The following is a 16,051-nucleotide window of genomic DNA, read 5'->3' as shown; positions in this document are numbered from 1 at the left end:
ATAGGCAGGCAGACAGCCAGACAGGTTTACTACTAACAGCCCTTCAGTAAAGAAATTTCTACAGAATACTTCAAGAGGAAAATGATCACAGAAGGCCTAGAATGCAAGAAGGCAGGTGAGTGGAGAAAACTGGCTTAAAGAAGGAAAATCTAAGTTAATACTATCGTACAACAATAAAAATCTGTGGGACATAATTTCAGAGGCTGAACTGGAGCCATGCTCTAGATAGAAGGTTCTAGCCCCAGACATCATTAGGAGGTAACTAACAGAGGGATAGGCTATAGCTCCCTTGTTATGGCTTATATCTAGATGCCCCCCAAAGCCTCATGTGGTCATAGGTGGGGCTTTGGGGAGGTGGCTAGATCCAGGGTATTTGATGCTAGGATAAAGGATGTGATGCTAGGGCTGATTTATGGTGTGATATTAGGATAAGACTGCCCTACCTTGGGTGTGAATGCTATCTGCCCTAAGGGTGGGTAACCTGGATAGGATATAAGGGTCAGAAAGAGAGTCCCTGATTGTCACTTGCTGCTTTGCTTCTTCACTACTTTGCTGCCTTCTGCCCACCATGAACTATTTCTCCTCTGCGATGCCCCTCTGCCATGCTACCCTGCCTTGGAGCCAGCCAAATGTGAACTGAAACCTCTACAGACTGTGAGCTACAATAAACTTTTTCTCCTTTACCTTTGGGTGTCAGGTATTTTGTCTCAGCAACAAGAAAAGTCATTAAGACAACCCTTTAGATGCTAAGGATGCTGAGAGAGGTTTCCAGGGGAACCACCAGCATTGCCTAGGGAAAACTGCAGCACTGAAGAGTGCCATACCTGAAAGGGCTGAAAAGCAGGCCAGGGCACCTGCCACTATGAGCCAGGGAGACAAGAGATGAGGTCAGTCAAAAGGGCAAATATGGGCCTACATGGCTTTGAAATTATATCACAGGTCATGGACTATCCCTTAAGGACTTGAGTATATGACTTGGGAAGTCTTTGGACTGTAAATTACAAAATGTGCGTTGAGGAGGGTGTTGCTAATTTTAGGTGACAACTTTGTGGGACCATGGTGCTGAGATAGTAGGGTGAATGTTATTCGGGGTGTTTTGGGTTGAGATTAACATTTGAATTGGTGAAATAAAGCAGATCATCCTCCCTAGTGTGGGTGGGCCTCGCTCAATCAGTTGAAGGCCTCAGTAGATCAAAAGACTAGCCTTGAGCTGGAGCAAATCCTGTGGCAGGTGCATTTTGAATATGGGCTGCACATGGGCTTTCCTGGAGCCTCCAGCCTGGGGCCCACCTAGACTCCACACTCACCCTAGCCAATTCCTTAAACTAAATCACTATATAGTTCCACAGCCTAATGGCTCTGTCTGTCTGACTAATACAAAGAGTGGTGTATACCAGCAGTGAGCGGTGACTCACCACTCCCTGAAAACTATTATCTTGGCCTTCCCCTAACCACCTAAAGATGATGGCAGGGGACAAAAAGCTCGTGATGGCTTTGAGGTACATGAGTACCAGTGTCTGCAGAAACAGGAGCACAAAGGATTGCAGCAAGGGACACAAGTCAGTGATGTGCATCTCACTAGCTCCCCTGGCTGCTGAGTGGAGGGTGGATGGATGGTTCCAGGCCAGAGCTGGGTGGATGGTGACATAAGCCAGGGTACTGGCCATGGAGAGGGTAAGTGGTGGGCTCCCCTGGTGATGTCTCTGCCCCGAGGCCCTGGCTGGACTTGCAGATGGGTGTACCTGCAAGAGGCCAGGTAGAGCTGCCACGAGAGCCCCACAAGGCCTCCTGGTGATGTGAGGGGCCTGGAGAAACCCAACAGGTGACTTCAAGTGCAGCCAGGGTTCAGAAGCATCTGTGCTAGAAGCAGACTGAGGGTGTTAGCAGCCAAAGAAGGGAGCAGGTCCCACCCCAGAAGGAAAACATGGAGTGAATGGGGATGGGCTATGTCCCAGTCCATGAGGAGGTGCTGGCTGTGGGTTCCTCTAGCCAGGGAGTAACATCTGCCAGGGCTGGACATGGGGCTGGCACTGGCACTTTTGTGAATGCCACAGTGCACATCATCATGTCCCAGCAGCTATGTGTCTCTGGTGCTCTGTGTCACCCCACAGGGGTTCACACAAGGGACCCCCTCCTGCCTTAGTCCCATTGATTTTACCAAGGCCCAGGACCAGGCCTGAGGCCTCCTCAACCACAGACCCAGGGTCCTTCCAGCTTCCAAGAAATCCCCTCCCCTTAATCCTCTTTGCCCTTTAAATTCCTTCTCGGCTTCTCCTCTCAGCGAAACTCTCCCCAAGACCCTTCCCGCTCAGACCCCATCCTTTGGGGTGTAGCCAGAGCAGATCGTTATCCTTCCCTATAGGTCTTCACCCAGCCCATGGTCCCACTCGTCCAACACATGCCCGAGGAAGTGAGCACCTGCCCCTTGCAGCTCCACCTGCCTCCTCCCTCCTACCTTCCTGTGTGAGGGACGCTGCAATTAAAGGGATTCCTAGAGAACGTGGCCCAGCACAAGCCCGGCACTCTAACAGGCCCTATCAGCCACTTGCCCCCTGTGTCTCCCATCCTCCCTCTCATGCTTTGCTCCCGCAGTTTCTCCTCTCTACCCACATCCTTCCAGTGCCAGGCACCAGGCTCCCCCCATCTCCCGACCCTGCCCTTTCCTTTATACCACGTGTAGTCTGGCCCATCTCTGAGCTGGCTCTCTAGTGACCCTTGATGTGCAGTGAAGGTCAGCTGTCCCTGGATGTCCCATCTTCACACAGATGGCCACCATTGCCTGTCCCTGACTCTCACTCCTGCTTGGCACAAGCCATCACCCCAGCGCGTGTATACCAAGCTGCCAGAGCCCTGCTCACTTCATGGGCCCCAGCCCAGCTGCTCAGCCTCCTGCTGCAGCTCTCCTTGCCCAACACCAAGATCTCTGCACACAGGGCTTCCTCAAAGACACCTGAGCTTCCTGGATGATTAAATCCTCCAGAGCCTCTCCCAAAGTCAGCAGGCTCAGAGCTGTACCCAGAGCTCTGGAGGAGTAGCCATGAAGGGACACAGGGTCCCCGCTTCAGGTGGCCAGCAAGGAGAAAACCAGAGCCTTTGCCAGGGAGGACGGCGCACCCTTGCTTCATTCTCCCCACAGCCTCCTGCAGGCACACACATGTCGGTGCTCTTGTGGACGCAGGCACACTTTCAAACTCAGACACGCACACACATGCATGCTTGTGCTCATGCTCTCCCACACATATGCACTGAGAACTCCAAGTCCCCAGTCCCCACACTGGCCTTACTCCAACCCTCTCCAACACACTGTGCTGTCTCCACATTCTGTGTACTCCTGCTGCCTTTCATGTCCCCATGCCCAGTCCTGCCTAGGGCTCCTCTTCTATAAGGCAGGGGCAAAAGGGAATAATGATAAGATGCCATTTGGCAGGTGGATGGCCTCCTTGCACCTGTCCCACAGTCTGTGGAATGGGGCGATACTAATAAGCAGCAGCAGGCATTCTGGGGATGACACAGGTGGACCTGTACCTCTCACTCCCCAGGGCATCTGGTACAGGGTCAGCTCCCAGCAAAAATGGCATCGCACTCTCCCACATCCATCAATTGCCCCTGCCCAAGGAGCTCCCATGTGCCAGGCTCAGTGCTGACACAGTGACAACAGAAGGTTGATCCCCATGCCATGGAGCCCTGTGCCAATGAGGAAGACAGGTAGACAGCTGGGAAAATAGGAAAGTGGCTTCAGATAATTCACAGGTAGAGAGAGAGGATCCCTGGCTGATGTGAATCATGGGAAGTGTTCTGGGGTGGAGGAACTGAGCTGGGGTCTGATGAGGGTCCTGCCAGCTCCAAGCCTGGGAGGCAGGAAAGAGCAGGTCTGAGCCCAGGGAGAGGAGAAGGGTGACCACAGAGATCTGTATGTAGCAGAAGACAGCTCAGGCTGCATTGAGGAAGGAGTTGCCTTTTATTCCAATAGCCACAGAGGCCAAGGACAAGGCAAGGGCTTGGCCGTCTTTGACCCTATTTGACTAGCCCGTTTCAGATTTCACACCTCTTTCTCCCTGGAGCAGGGGAAAGGACGGTCTATTCCTGAGTGCCCCGGCATGAGGCCAGCCTCTGTGCTTTTGGTCACTCACATCAGCATGGGGTGGCCCTCGTCAGGGTCTCTCTGCTGACCACAGAAATTCACTCCTAGGATAGAAATTTCTAAGACTGAGGGTCGCTGCCAGACTGAGAGCAAGGCTGGCCCCAATTCCAAATGTCTAGGGCTGGTGGTGAGGTGGGTGGGCTCCAGTGGCCTCCCCTGGCTCCCAACCCAGTGTTTTCATCCTCCTGTGCTCCTCTCCCCTCTAGCACAGCGGGACTCACTCATTTCTTTGGAAGACAGTGCAGCAGATTGATGGGAGGTCACTTCCAAGAGTAAATCCTAAAAAGACCATGGCTTCTGACTTGGTCTCCCCCTTACCCCCACTCTAATTGTGAGGGAAGCCAACTATCGCATCATGAGGCAGCCCACGTGATGAGGGGCTGGGCCTGCCTACAACTGGTGAGGGAGCTTGGAAGTAGAGCCTCCCACCCAGTCGAGACTTTGGCTGGGCCCCTGTCCCAACCCACCATGAGAATGTGGGCGAGAGCCTCTCTCAGCGTACCTAGATCCTGCCCACTGATGCTAAGGAAGAATAAATTTTGTTGCTTTAAAAGCCCCTAAGGTTTGCGGGCAGTTTGCCACACAACAAAAGATAATGCAAGTGGGCAGGGCCTGGCTTGTGCATGACCTGGCATGGGGGTGGGATGTGGGAAGGCGCCAGGATGTTCAAAGAATCATGTGTGAGGAGGGGAGGGCCAGACCCTTGGGAATACCAAGCCTGAGACCCGCTCTCCCCAGCCTGGGCTTGGTTGCCAGGGAGACCGAGATTCCTAACCTGGTTTCCAAGCTACTCTGCCTACCTCCCTGTGCACGTGGGTTGGATTCACCTATCAGGATTTTTGCAAACAAGAATAACAATCGAGGTCTTGATTAGCAGAAGAAAGTGCTTTCTTTAATGAAACCAGGCAAAAAGGATGAACAAAAAAATGTCAAGGTGTGGCTCTTCCCCACAGTCTGGACAGCCCTGCAAGGAGCTGGGAATGGCTACCTCAACCTCCTTCCTCCCAGCCTAACCTGGCCAGACACTGCCTATTTCCAGGGATGGGGGCAGCAAAGGGTAAGGGGCCATCACCCTGCCTGGGCACTCTGACAAGTACCCTGCAGTCTAGGACAACTATATGGCCATGACCCAAGTATACTTCTTTATGCTCAGGGTCTTGTAAATAGAAAACCAGCCATCTGCACCTCAAAGCCACCTCCCAGCAATGACCTTGAGTCAGAACCAGGGACAGCATCAGAGGCCAGTTCTCTTAGGCCACTGGGTGCATCCAGGAGCTCCAAAACTGGACAAAAGCAGAGAGAGCTCTGCTCAACAGCAAGAGGGAAGGGAAAAGAGATATAACTGAAGTGTGCTGTAGAACTCCCTGCCTCCTGTTTTTGGCCCAAACTGCCAGAATCCCTCTAAGCAGTCCAAGATTGGACATGGACAAGTCACAGAAAAATGTGCCAGTTCCAGTGACTCATGTTACAAATAAGTTGTTTTCCTCAAGATCAGTCCAATGACAGTGCCCTTATCGAACCCAGAAGGGGAGAGAAAGCCACAGCCATAAGCCAAGGAACACCTGGAGCCAGCAGAAGCTGGACAAGTTGGGGAAGGATCCTCCCCTAGACTCCACAGGGGACTGTGGCCCTGCTGACACTTTGATTTCAAACCTTTAGCCTGAAGTGGGACGGGAGTATAGTTCACTGGTACAGCACTTGCCTAGCATATTCAAGGCTCTGGGTTTGATCCTCAGCACTCCAAAACAAAACAAACAAAGAACACCTTCTAGCCTCCAAAACCATGAGAGAATACTTTTCTGATGTTTCACATCAAGTTGGTGGTAATTTGTTATGGCAACTATAGGAAGTAGAAACACCATCTCTGACAATGGAAGTTATTATGGCTTGTATCTAGATGTCCCTCTAAAGCCTCATGTGCTCATAGTGGTGGCTGGATCTAGAGTGTGTGAATGTGGATAAGGGTATATGAATATGGATTAAGGATATGTAGTAATAAATAAGCCCACTGATTGGTTCAGCATAGTTCTGGGTGTGGATGATGGGAAGGCCTAACCTGGGTGTGGGTGGCACCACCCAAAAGACTTGTAGCCTGGATGGGATAAAAGAGAAAGGGATGCTTGCTGCTTGCTACTCGCTGCCTTCTGCTTGCCATGCCATGAACTTTTTTCTCTGCAATGCCCCTCTGCCATCCCACCCTGCCTTGGAACCAGCTGACCAGGGACTGAAACCTCTACAAATTGTGAGGTGAAATAAACCTTTCCTCCTTTAATTTTGGAAGGTATTTTGTCTCAGCAATGAGAAATGTAATTAAGACAGAAGTCATTTCAGGTTGACCTATGTGTTTTCTGACATAACTCATGTGGTTTCTCTCTAACATTTTATTATGAAGAACTTCAAGCACACAGAAAATGTTGGAAGAGTTGTACAATGAACATCTATATTCCCAATGCCTAGACCAGTAATGGTGAACCTTTCAGAGCTTGTGATGATACAAACAGCTCGCTGGGGCATACATGCCATAGGTTTGCCACCACTGGCCTAGACTGTCCAAATAACATCTCCTCTATTTGATCTCAGATCTCTGCCCATCTCTCCATCTTCCAACCAATATATTTTATACATTCTTGTATTTCCCTTTTATTATTAGTGCCTATTAATTTTATCAGTGCATATAATATGTTTTGGTCTTACCCATTCCCCCAAGGCCCTCCTTTCCACCTCCTTCCTCTCTTTATTCCCCTCCTCTTATGTAATAATGGTCTCCCTTATAATTTCATGTCTTTTTTTTTTTTTTTTTTTGGTACCAGGGATCCAACTTGGGACCTTGTGCTTGCAAGGCAAGCGGTGGTACCACTGAGCTAAATCCCCAGCCCTCATGTCATTTTTTTAGATTCCATATATTAGGAAAAACATGAGCTACTATACTTGTCTTTCTGGGTCTGGCTTATTTCACTTATCAGAGGCCCCTGCAGTGGATCCCAATCTCCTGCTCAGTGGTACAATGAAAGACTTAGAGACAGAGTTAAAGAGACAGAGATATGGGGAGCTAGGACGACCAATGCTTGTGCAAGCAAAGGTGAATAATCCATGGCCCTGAACACCCAGAGCTGTCGGTTTTTACTGGTGATATCGTAGTGAGATTGAGGTAAAGGGGCTACATGGAGGGGCTACGTAGAGTTGCTATGGACACATTGCTGATGCAGGCAAGGCTTGTAAAGGAAGGGACAAAGCATTCTTGAATTAGGAACAGAACAGACAAAATATAGGTCATGGTTAATAATTACCCTTGTCTTTTTAGTAAAGGTTTTAACTCTGGGAACTGAATAAGTTAAGAGTCATTCTGACCTCAGTAGGCTTCAGCCAGACTCACTTCTTGGGCATAATCAATGGGGCAGTCTCCTACATTCAGTCAACATGATGATCTCTAGATCCATCCATTTTCCCAATGACAAAATTTCATTCTTTTATGGCTGAGTAATACCCCATTGTGTATGTATACCACATTTTCCTTATTCATTCATCTGTTGGTGGGCATCTAGGCTGGTTCCATATCTTGGCTGTTGTGAATTATCACAGTAAATATGGGTGCACAGGTATCCCTGTCATGGGCTGATTTTAATTCCTGTGGGTATATACCAAGCAGTGGTAATTTCAGCTTTGATCTTTATTATTTCTTCCCTTCTGTTTCATTTTGATTTGTTCTTATTTTTCCACAACCTTGATATGCACTACTAGGTTATTTATTTGGAATCTCCCTGATGTTTTACATAGGCACTCATGGCTAGAAGTTTCCCTCTTAGAACTGCCTTTGCTGTATCCCAGAGATTCTGATATGTTGTTTCCATTTTCATTTGATTCTAAGAACTTTTTAATCTCCACTAATCATTTGAAAGTGAATTGCTTCAATCTCCATGTATTTGCATAATATGATACGTGGAAGTTTTTTCTGGTTGTGCCTGTTTGGAGTTCCAAATGGCTCATGTATGTAAATGTCTATATTTTTCCCAAGATTTGGGGGTTTTCTGTTATTATTTTATTATACAGATTTTCTATGCCATTAGTTTTAAACTTGTCATGCTCTTCTACACCAGAAATTACAAGTTTGATCTTTTAACCATGTCCCAGAGTTCTTGATGTTTTGTTCATAATTTCTTGGAGGTTTTTTTTCTTTATTAGTGTCAGCATGTAATAATTCCTCAACCTTATCCTCAAGACATGAAATTTTGTCTTCTTCTTGATCCTCTTAGGGAGCTTATCACTGAGGTTTTTATTTGACTTACTGAGCTTTTCATTTCCAAGGTTTCTGTTTGGTTCTTCTTCACAATCTTTCTCTCCCTGTTGAATTGCTCCTTCATATCCTGCATTATCTTCCTTCATTCATTTGGTTATTATTTTGAATCCTCCTTAAAGTCATTAATCATTTTAAAAATCAGTATTTTGATTTTGCATTTCATCCACTTCAATATCTTTGTGTTCAGTTACTGAAAATTTGGGGCATTTGGAAGTCTTTTGCCTTTTCATAATTCTTGTGTTTCTGTGTTAAGAGCTGTGGCTAGGGATGTAGCTCAGCGGTCCGCACCTGTCTGGCAAGCACAAAGTCTCAGTTCGATTCTCAGTACTGAAAAAACAAAAAGTAAAAACTCAGCTCAAGTGCTCCCGGTAAGGAGGAGGTGACCTAGGCTGGACCACCCTCCGCCACCGTCCAGCTGCGCGGCCGCCTCCAGAACACTCCACCATGCTTCTCGTCGCCTGCACGCCCACCATAATGAAGAGTGAGAAGTCTTTCAAGGAGAGCTTGGCCAAGTGGAAGCTCCTCTTGTACAACCCGACCACCTGAAAGTTCCTGGGGTGCACCACCAAGAGCTGGGGTCCATGAAGTGCCATATTCCCTAAGTCACCGGCTTCTATTCTTACTCATGCCTCAGTACATGCTCTGCTCTGGAAATCTGACTCCATCCCATCTTGAGTGTCTTAACTATAGGGGAGAAGGTTTGATCTTGCTCTTCTACCTAGTATTTTATGGGTTCCTGGCTGCACTTTTCTCATTCACAATGTAGGCTGTGCTTTGGACTCTGAATGATGAGATTCCAAAATATCATGACCAGATTCCTAATGCCGGACTTAGGGTTTTTTCAAAACTAGTTACTGAAGTGGAATATACATTTAGTGTGATCCAAGTTCCTATGAAGGGTACATTAAAGGCCTCAAGAAGTTTCTAAAGTCATATTCTTTAGAACAGAAGAATCTCGCCAACTGTACTGATAGAGTACTTTTTGTTTTTGTTTTTTCCTTGGATTCTTTTATTGGTACATTTTAGGTCTACAATACATTTACTTTTATCTTGGGTACTTGCATCTTTACATGATATATTTTGGTTCTTATTTTTTCCCCATTTCCTGTCCTCCCTTCACCTCCTCCACCCTTTAAAGAATAACTTTTGGGGTTTTGGGAGGGAGGGGTTGGTACCCGGAATCGAACTCAGAACCTCGTACTTGCGAGGCAGGTGCAGTGCCACTGAGCTAAATCCCTGGCCCACTACTTTTTGAACAGGAGGGTCCAGTTTGTGTTGCATGTCAGTTTCCTGATTTCTCACTTCAAGTGTGCAGTGTTAGAAATGATTTTGATTTTGGCTATTTCTAAGGGCAACCTTGTATTCTTGTGAAAATGAACAGAATAATTAGATTAAAGCCTGAAGGATCACCAAGGATAGACTGTATTTCTAAGGATGAAAACACAGCAATTGTATCAACTTATCCTAATCATGGAGTCGTAGACTTAAAGTATTTTCCATATTATGAAAAGAAGATGCATGTGGGCTATCTACAGCCACTGATTGCTGTCCAGGTCTCCTTTGGATCTAACAGTACCAAGAAAGAAGTAACAGTAGAGTACAAAATTGAGGGATGAAAGAACCTGAAAAATGAGGATGATTGTGGGAAGTTTTGGGGAAGATCATTCAAAAATCACAGCCCGCACATAGTCTGAGTAAGATGTCTCTGGAGAATAAATGTTGTGTTGTCTGTCTTCATTTTGTGTCCTCTGGACCTGCCATTCTAGAATTCTGAGACCACCCAGGAGAAAGGGGTTGGTGCCTGACCTGGGTAACAGCGTAACGCATGTCCAGATCACAGTGTTCAGTGTCCTCTGAAGAGACTGCCTGCCGCCTCTGCTGCCCTTTGAACCAGTGTCCGGTCACTAGATAAGGACCAGTGAACAGTGGTCCAAGCATGTGGGTGGGGGTCTTGTCCTCTTTTTTTAATGTGGTTTAATTGCTGAGTATCTAAAGCTTAATGTGCTGTGCAATGTAAATATTTTAGGGATTTAACACTGATTAACTCATATTTTGATGCCAACAAAGTTTTAGGAGTAAAATGGTACCTGGCCAACATTAAGTGACTTTATGGCTGCAAGAAATGTGTGTGGAGAAGCTCTGTATGTGAAGAGGAAAAAAGAGTAAAAGTGGATCTGAAAGTGTTATCTTGGGTTTTTTGTAAAATTATTTTTCACATACTGAATTATTCTGTGGACCTTTTTGATTAAGAGCACAAATTTTTTGTTGTAAAACATGTTTTTTTAAAAGCTAACAGGATTATTTTTGTGTTGGAACTGAGTCTCTTATAATGTATTTCAGACCATTAAAAACAGTGGGTTTAGGTTAGAGTGAATATGCACCTATATGCACCTAATTTTTATGAAATTAAATTCATGAGTCTTAAATTGTATAATAGTTTGTGAAATATCTTGTTTCTGCTTTTATTTAGCAGACTGTGGACTCTAATAAAGGATTTAAACTGTGAAATATAAAAAAAGGTTGTGTGTCTCTTGAGATAGATATCTCTTCCACTTTTATTTGAGGGTCTTCTTTTTTTTTTTTGTACCAGGGATTGAACTCGGGACCTTGCATTTGCGAGGCAGGCAGCGGAACCACTGAGCTAAATCCCCGGCCTTTGAGGGTCTTCTTAGTGTCACCTTTCTTTTGAGGGCTTGATTCCCAGCACCACTGACGGGAAATCAGACTGCAGTAATGATACTGACACAAAGACAAACCAGACAACGACACACAGTGAAAAACCAACTACAAGTAAAAATATACCACCATTAACAATAGAAAATAAATAGCAATAATAATATAAAGTAAAAGGCTAAAAATCAATAAATTTTTAAAGTAATAATAAAAATGGAGAGGTGGGTAAAGGGAAAAAGGAAAGAAGTGAAATTATAAAAGAAAGAAAGAAAAGGAAGAAAAGATGAGATGGTGAAGAAAAATAAGATTTAAAACCTATTTAAAGAATAAATAAGGCAGAGCTGGGATGTAGCTCAGTGGCACAGCACCTGCCTGGCAAGTGCAGGGTCCTGAGTTTGATCCCAGGTACCAGAAATAAATAAACAAATAAGGTAATAGAATTAGAGTAAAGTAGCCAGGCATGGTGGCACACTCCAATAATCCCAGCAATTGGGAGGCTGAGGCAGGAGGATCCATGAGTTTGAGGATAACCTGCTCTGCAGAGTGAGTTTAAGGCCAGCCTGAACTACATAGCAAGAGTCTGTCTCAAAAAAAAAAAAAAGAATTAGGTAAAAGTAACAGAAAATAAACAGATACAAAGATGACGGGGGGAGGGGGAGAAGAGTCCAAAAATTTCTTCCACATCAAGGTGCCTGGATGTGTAGTTCCTTTTCAAAACCCCCCTGGAAATCCACCAATGGAACCTACCAGGTAGGGGAAGGGGATAGTGAGTCACGGCTGGGGTCTATTGTGCTTCCACCCCCACTTAACAGGCAGTTGCTGTGTGAATGCTGAGTTCATCTCCACCTTTCCCACTGGGAAGGGTCACTCGATCGTGTGTTGTATGCCTCGGGACTATATTCATTCCAGAGGTTTTTAATGTTTGTGCCCTCCTATCTCCAACTAGATTTGTGACCCTTGGGCTTGTGGGTGCCTCACTTGCTCCAGAGTCCCCTACAACCTCAGATGTGGCAAGTGTCCAAGCAGAGGCACTCCTCCTGATCATGGCAGATGGGGAAAGCAGACAGATTGCTGAGCTCAGTGCTGAAAGGAGGCAGAAAGGGAAATAAAGCAGTCCACTGGATGCAATCCCAGCACTTTCAGACCCAGCCCCTTCAGAAAACCATGTGTGACGCACTTGGCTCTTTGCCATATCCTCCACAGCCTGAGCTTGTGGCTGTGTAAACTTCTCAGGCGATCTGTGATTAGCCCTTGCCCTCCTCACAATGGTTTCACGGTCATCTTCCACCCAGTTACTGTGGTAGGTTAACCCCCCAGAGACCCTGAAATGGGGTTGTTCTGTGATTTCTGATTTCCACAGTACCTCAGTCTTAAGCAATAAGCCAGCTGTCAAAATGGCTCCTGATTATTCCACTCCTAGAGTGGCAGATGCTACAGTGGATTTCTTCTCCAAAGCTAGTCTGCCATGTGGGAGGAGTCACTTTCAGAGTAAAATCCCACGCTGAATTTGCAACTTATAATAAGCATGGATTTTTCCTGGGGCTAGTGCTGCCAGTCTGTTGCTTATTACTGGAGCTGCCACCCTCTTGGGGTTTGCCTTGTGCTTGCAGAGCTGTGGTTAGCATTCCAGACTCCTTCCTGCTTTTTTCTACCTTGCCTTCTGTTTCTCTGTACATTTTGGCTTTCCTGTTAGCACTTCCTTAATTCCCAGAACTCTTCTTCTCTTTCTCTTCATTAAGTAGTTATTTTCCAGGTGCCTTGATTTTAGGTCCCAGAGAGACCTCGATCTGCTGCCAGCTTCTACTTTGCCATCCCCATCTTATATTCTTGCTATGCTTCCGTTTTTTCCAATTTTTATTTTTATTAGTACATGTTTGCAGTACATAATGATTACTTTCATAGAGGAGATTTGGTACATGTATGTAACACATCTTAATTCTTCTTTTTACATCCCCTATTTTTGGTATATTTCAAAGTAAGCAGTAGACACCTGCACATTTCTGCTAAAGGCTTTAGCATGTACATCTTTAACTATTTAACGCATGCTTCACTACATTTGAGTTAAAATTCCTTTCAGTGAAGTGAAAAAAAAAAGAAACAAAATGAAACATTACCATCATCACCAATTGCCTCCTATCTGCTTGTCCTTCCTTCTCCAAAAGCAACAACTTAGTCAAATTTTAAAGGCCATGTGCCAGTGTTGTAGATCCTGGATTTTTTATGTAACTGGACCCATATTGCATTTATTCTCCTGTGTCTAGCTTCTTACCATACATGTTGCTACATGTTAGCAATTTGTCCCTTTGCCTTGCTGATGAATCATACCATTGGATGAATATTCCAAGTTTATTTATCCATTTGTTGCTGGAAATGGGGTGTAGCTCTTGTGAATCAGGCCTTGGTATGGATGTGAGCTCTCCATGCTCTTGGGTGTAGAATTGCCAGGTCCAGAGTCTTAAGCTACTCCCACACTTTGTCCAGATTGGCTGTACCATTTCACCCTCCAATGAGATTCAGCTGTTATGGCTTGTACCTGGATGTACCCTTAAAGGCTCAAGAAGTCCTAGGTGGGACTTTTTGGAGGTGGTTGGATCTAGGGTATATGATGCTGGGAGTAAGGATGTGATCCTGAGATTAAAGGTGCAATGCTGGGATGAAGGGTGCCTGACCCTGGGTGTGAGTGCTACCTACCCTTTGGGTGGGTAGACTGGATGAAATATAAGGGACAGAAAGAAGGCTTGCTGCTTCACTGCCTTCTGCCTGCCCTGCTTTTCCATGGACTGTTTCTCCTCGGCAATGCCCCTCTGCCATGCCACCTTATCTTGGACCAGCTGACTGTGGACTGAATCCTTTACAAAATGTGAGCCAAATAAACATTTTCTCCCTTAACATTGGGTGTCAGGTATTTTGTCTCAACAATAAGAAAAGTAACTAAGACAACAGCCACCCTGGCTGGCTCTGTGATCTCCCAGACTATCCATCAGCTCTTGCCCTAGAATCTGGTATTTCTCGTAAGCCCTCCTGGCTTTCTGCAGTAACAGTACTTGAAGCCTATAATCTAGACATGGGGGTGCTCACTGTTATGAGATGTCTTAGTGCAGTTTGTGTTTATATATCCTGAAACTGGGCAATAAATACAGAAAAGAGGTTTATTTGGCTCACAATTCTAGTAGCTAGTAAGTTCACACAGAATAGTGCCAGCTTCTGGCCAGAGGATCCCTGGCTGCCTCACAACACTGGAGAAATAGCAGAGGATACAGGCATTAACAGAGAGGTGAAAGAGGAAAGAAGATAATGAGTGCCAAGAAAGCCAAACTTGCTCTATAACCTGCTGTCACTGGATGTGATTTTCTTTGTTGCTGAGACATAATACCAAACCCCCACAACTTAAAAGAGTGGTTTATTTTGCCTCACAATTTCAGAAGCACCAGTCCATGATCAGGCTGCTGCAATATAGAAATGGCATGGAAGAAGGGCCTGCTGCAGAGGAAAGCTGCTCATGTCATGGTGGCTAGGAAGTAGAGTGTGAAGGGTAGAGTTGAGCAGTGAGATATACTCTTCCAGGTCATGGCTCTACCTCTTCCAACCAGTGGGTTAATCCACTGCTGAGTACAGTAACCCCATGATTCAGCCACCTTCCAAAATCTCCACCTCTGAGCACATGAGAGTTTGTAAGGGGAGTCATTCTTGCTCTAAACCATAAAATGGAATTAGTTCCACAATCTGACTCACTCCTAAGACACAGACAGCATTGATCCACTCCTGAGGGTGAAGCCCTGTACCCTAAACACTTTCCCATAGACTCCGCCTCTGAAAAGTCCCCAACACTGTCATGCTGGCAGCCACACTGCCTGCACATAAACCTTTGGAGGAAAAACCACATCCAAACCACAGCACCAGATTTTCATGACTTCCAGGTCTCTTTTCTGTTAAAAAAAAGTTAGGAGACAACAGGGGTTTTTTTAAGGAAAAAAGTCACAGTAACTTTCTTTTCATTTCAAAGTTAGAGTTTCAGGATCCATCCGTCCTGCCTCTCTGGCCTAGAGGTAGGGGCTTCTGAGCAACCGTCCCACTGCTCCTGACCCAGAGGAAGGGGCTTCTCAGCTGCTGTTCCACTGCTCCCAGCCCAGAGGAAGGGGCTTCCGGGCCACCATCTGTCCCACTGATTCCGGCCCAGAGGAAGGGGCTTCTGAGCTGCTGTCCCACCTCTCCCAGCTCAGAGGAGGTGAGCTGCGCAGGTGCAAACAGCACGCCCCCCCCCCAAGGTCAAAATGAGAACACACCTAAATAAGTCTCAAAACCAGGCTTCCAGATCACCTACAGCAACCCCAAAGGGAAATGAGATGGAACACTCTGATACTCAAGCACTTGGACACCCTGAACTGGCAACAAATAGGATCTGGAAAAAATGAAATCAGAAATAATTTCTCAGATAACAGCAGAGATTGTGCTTATAGTGCAAGACATGATTAATAAATCTAGAGAGGAGTTGAGGAACATGATGGAATCACAACATAGGAAACAAATGGAATTCATAAAAGAGACGCAAATAGATTTCCAGGAGATCAGAAACTCCACTAAAAGTCTACACAGCAGAATGAGCCAATGTGAGGACAGAATTTCAGATATAGAAGATAAGATTGCAATTAGTGACCAGGAAAAGAAAAATTGCTTCAAAATTGTAAGGGAACATGAGAAATCAATCCAGCAGCTGCTAGACGATGCAAAGAAGAATAACATAAGACTGACTGGAGTCAAAGAAGAAACAGGAGAGAGTGAAGATGACATAAAAAAAAAAAACTGTTCACAGAAGTAATGGGAAAAAACTTCCCAAGCAGGGAAAAAGAACTTGACATACAGATAAGTGAGGCACATAGGACTCCAAATAGCCTTGATCAAAAAGAATCTACACATACGCATATAATTGTTAAGATTCCAGAAAC

At 45.7% G+C, this 16,051-nt stretch overlaps 1 pseudogene; it reads left to right on the top strand.

Moving 5' to 3' along the window:
* Positions 1–1,665: 1,665 nt before the first annotated feature.
* LOC101712096 (sodium/potassium-transporting ATPase subunit beta-3 pseudogene) lies at positions 1,666–10,252 on the top strand (annotated as a pseudogene).
* The last annotated feature ends 5,799 nt before the right edge of the window (positions 10,253–16,051 follow it).

Source organism: Heterocephalus glaber, unplaced genomic scaffold, assembly GCF_053883595.1.
Source record: "Heterocephalus glaber isolate CG9 unplaced genomic scaffold, H.glaber_assembly_v1.0 deba00000281, whole genome shotgun sequence".
Taxonomy (NCBI): domain Eukaryota; kingdom Metazoa; phylum Chordata; class Mammalia; order Rodentia; family Bathyergidae; genus Heterocephalus; species Heterocephalus glaber.
Note: the sequence above shows the minus strand (reverse complement) of the source record. Positions and strands in the feature narration are given on the sequence as shown.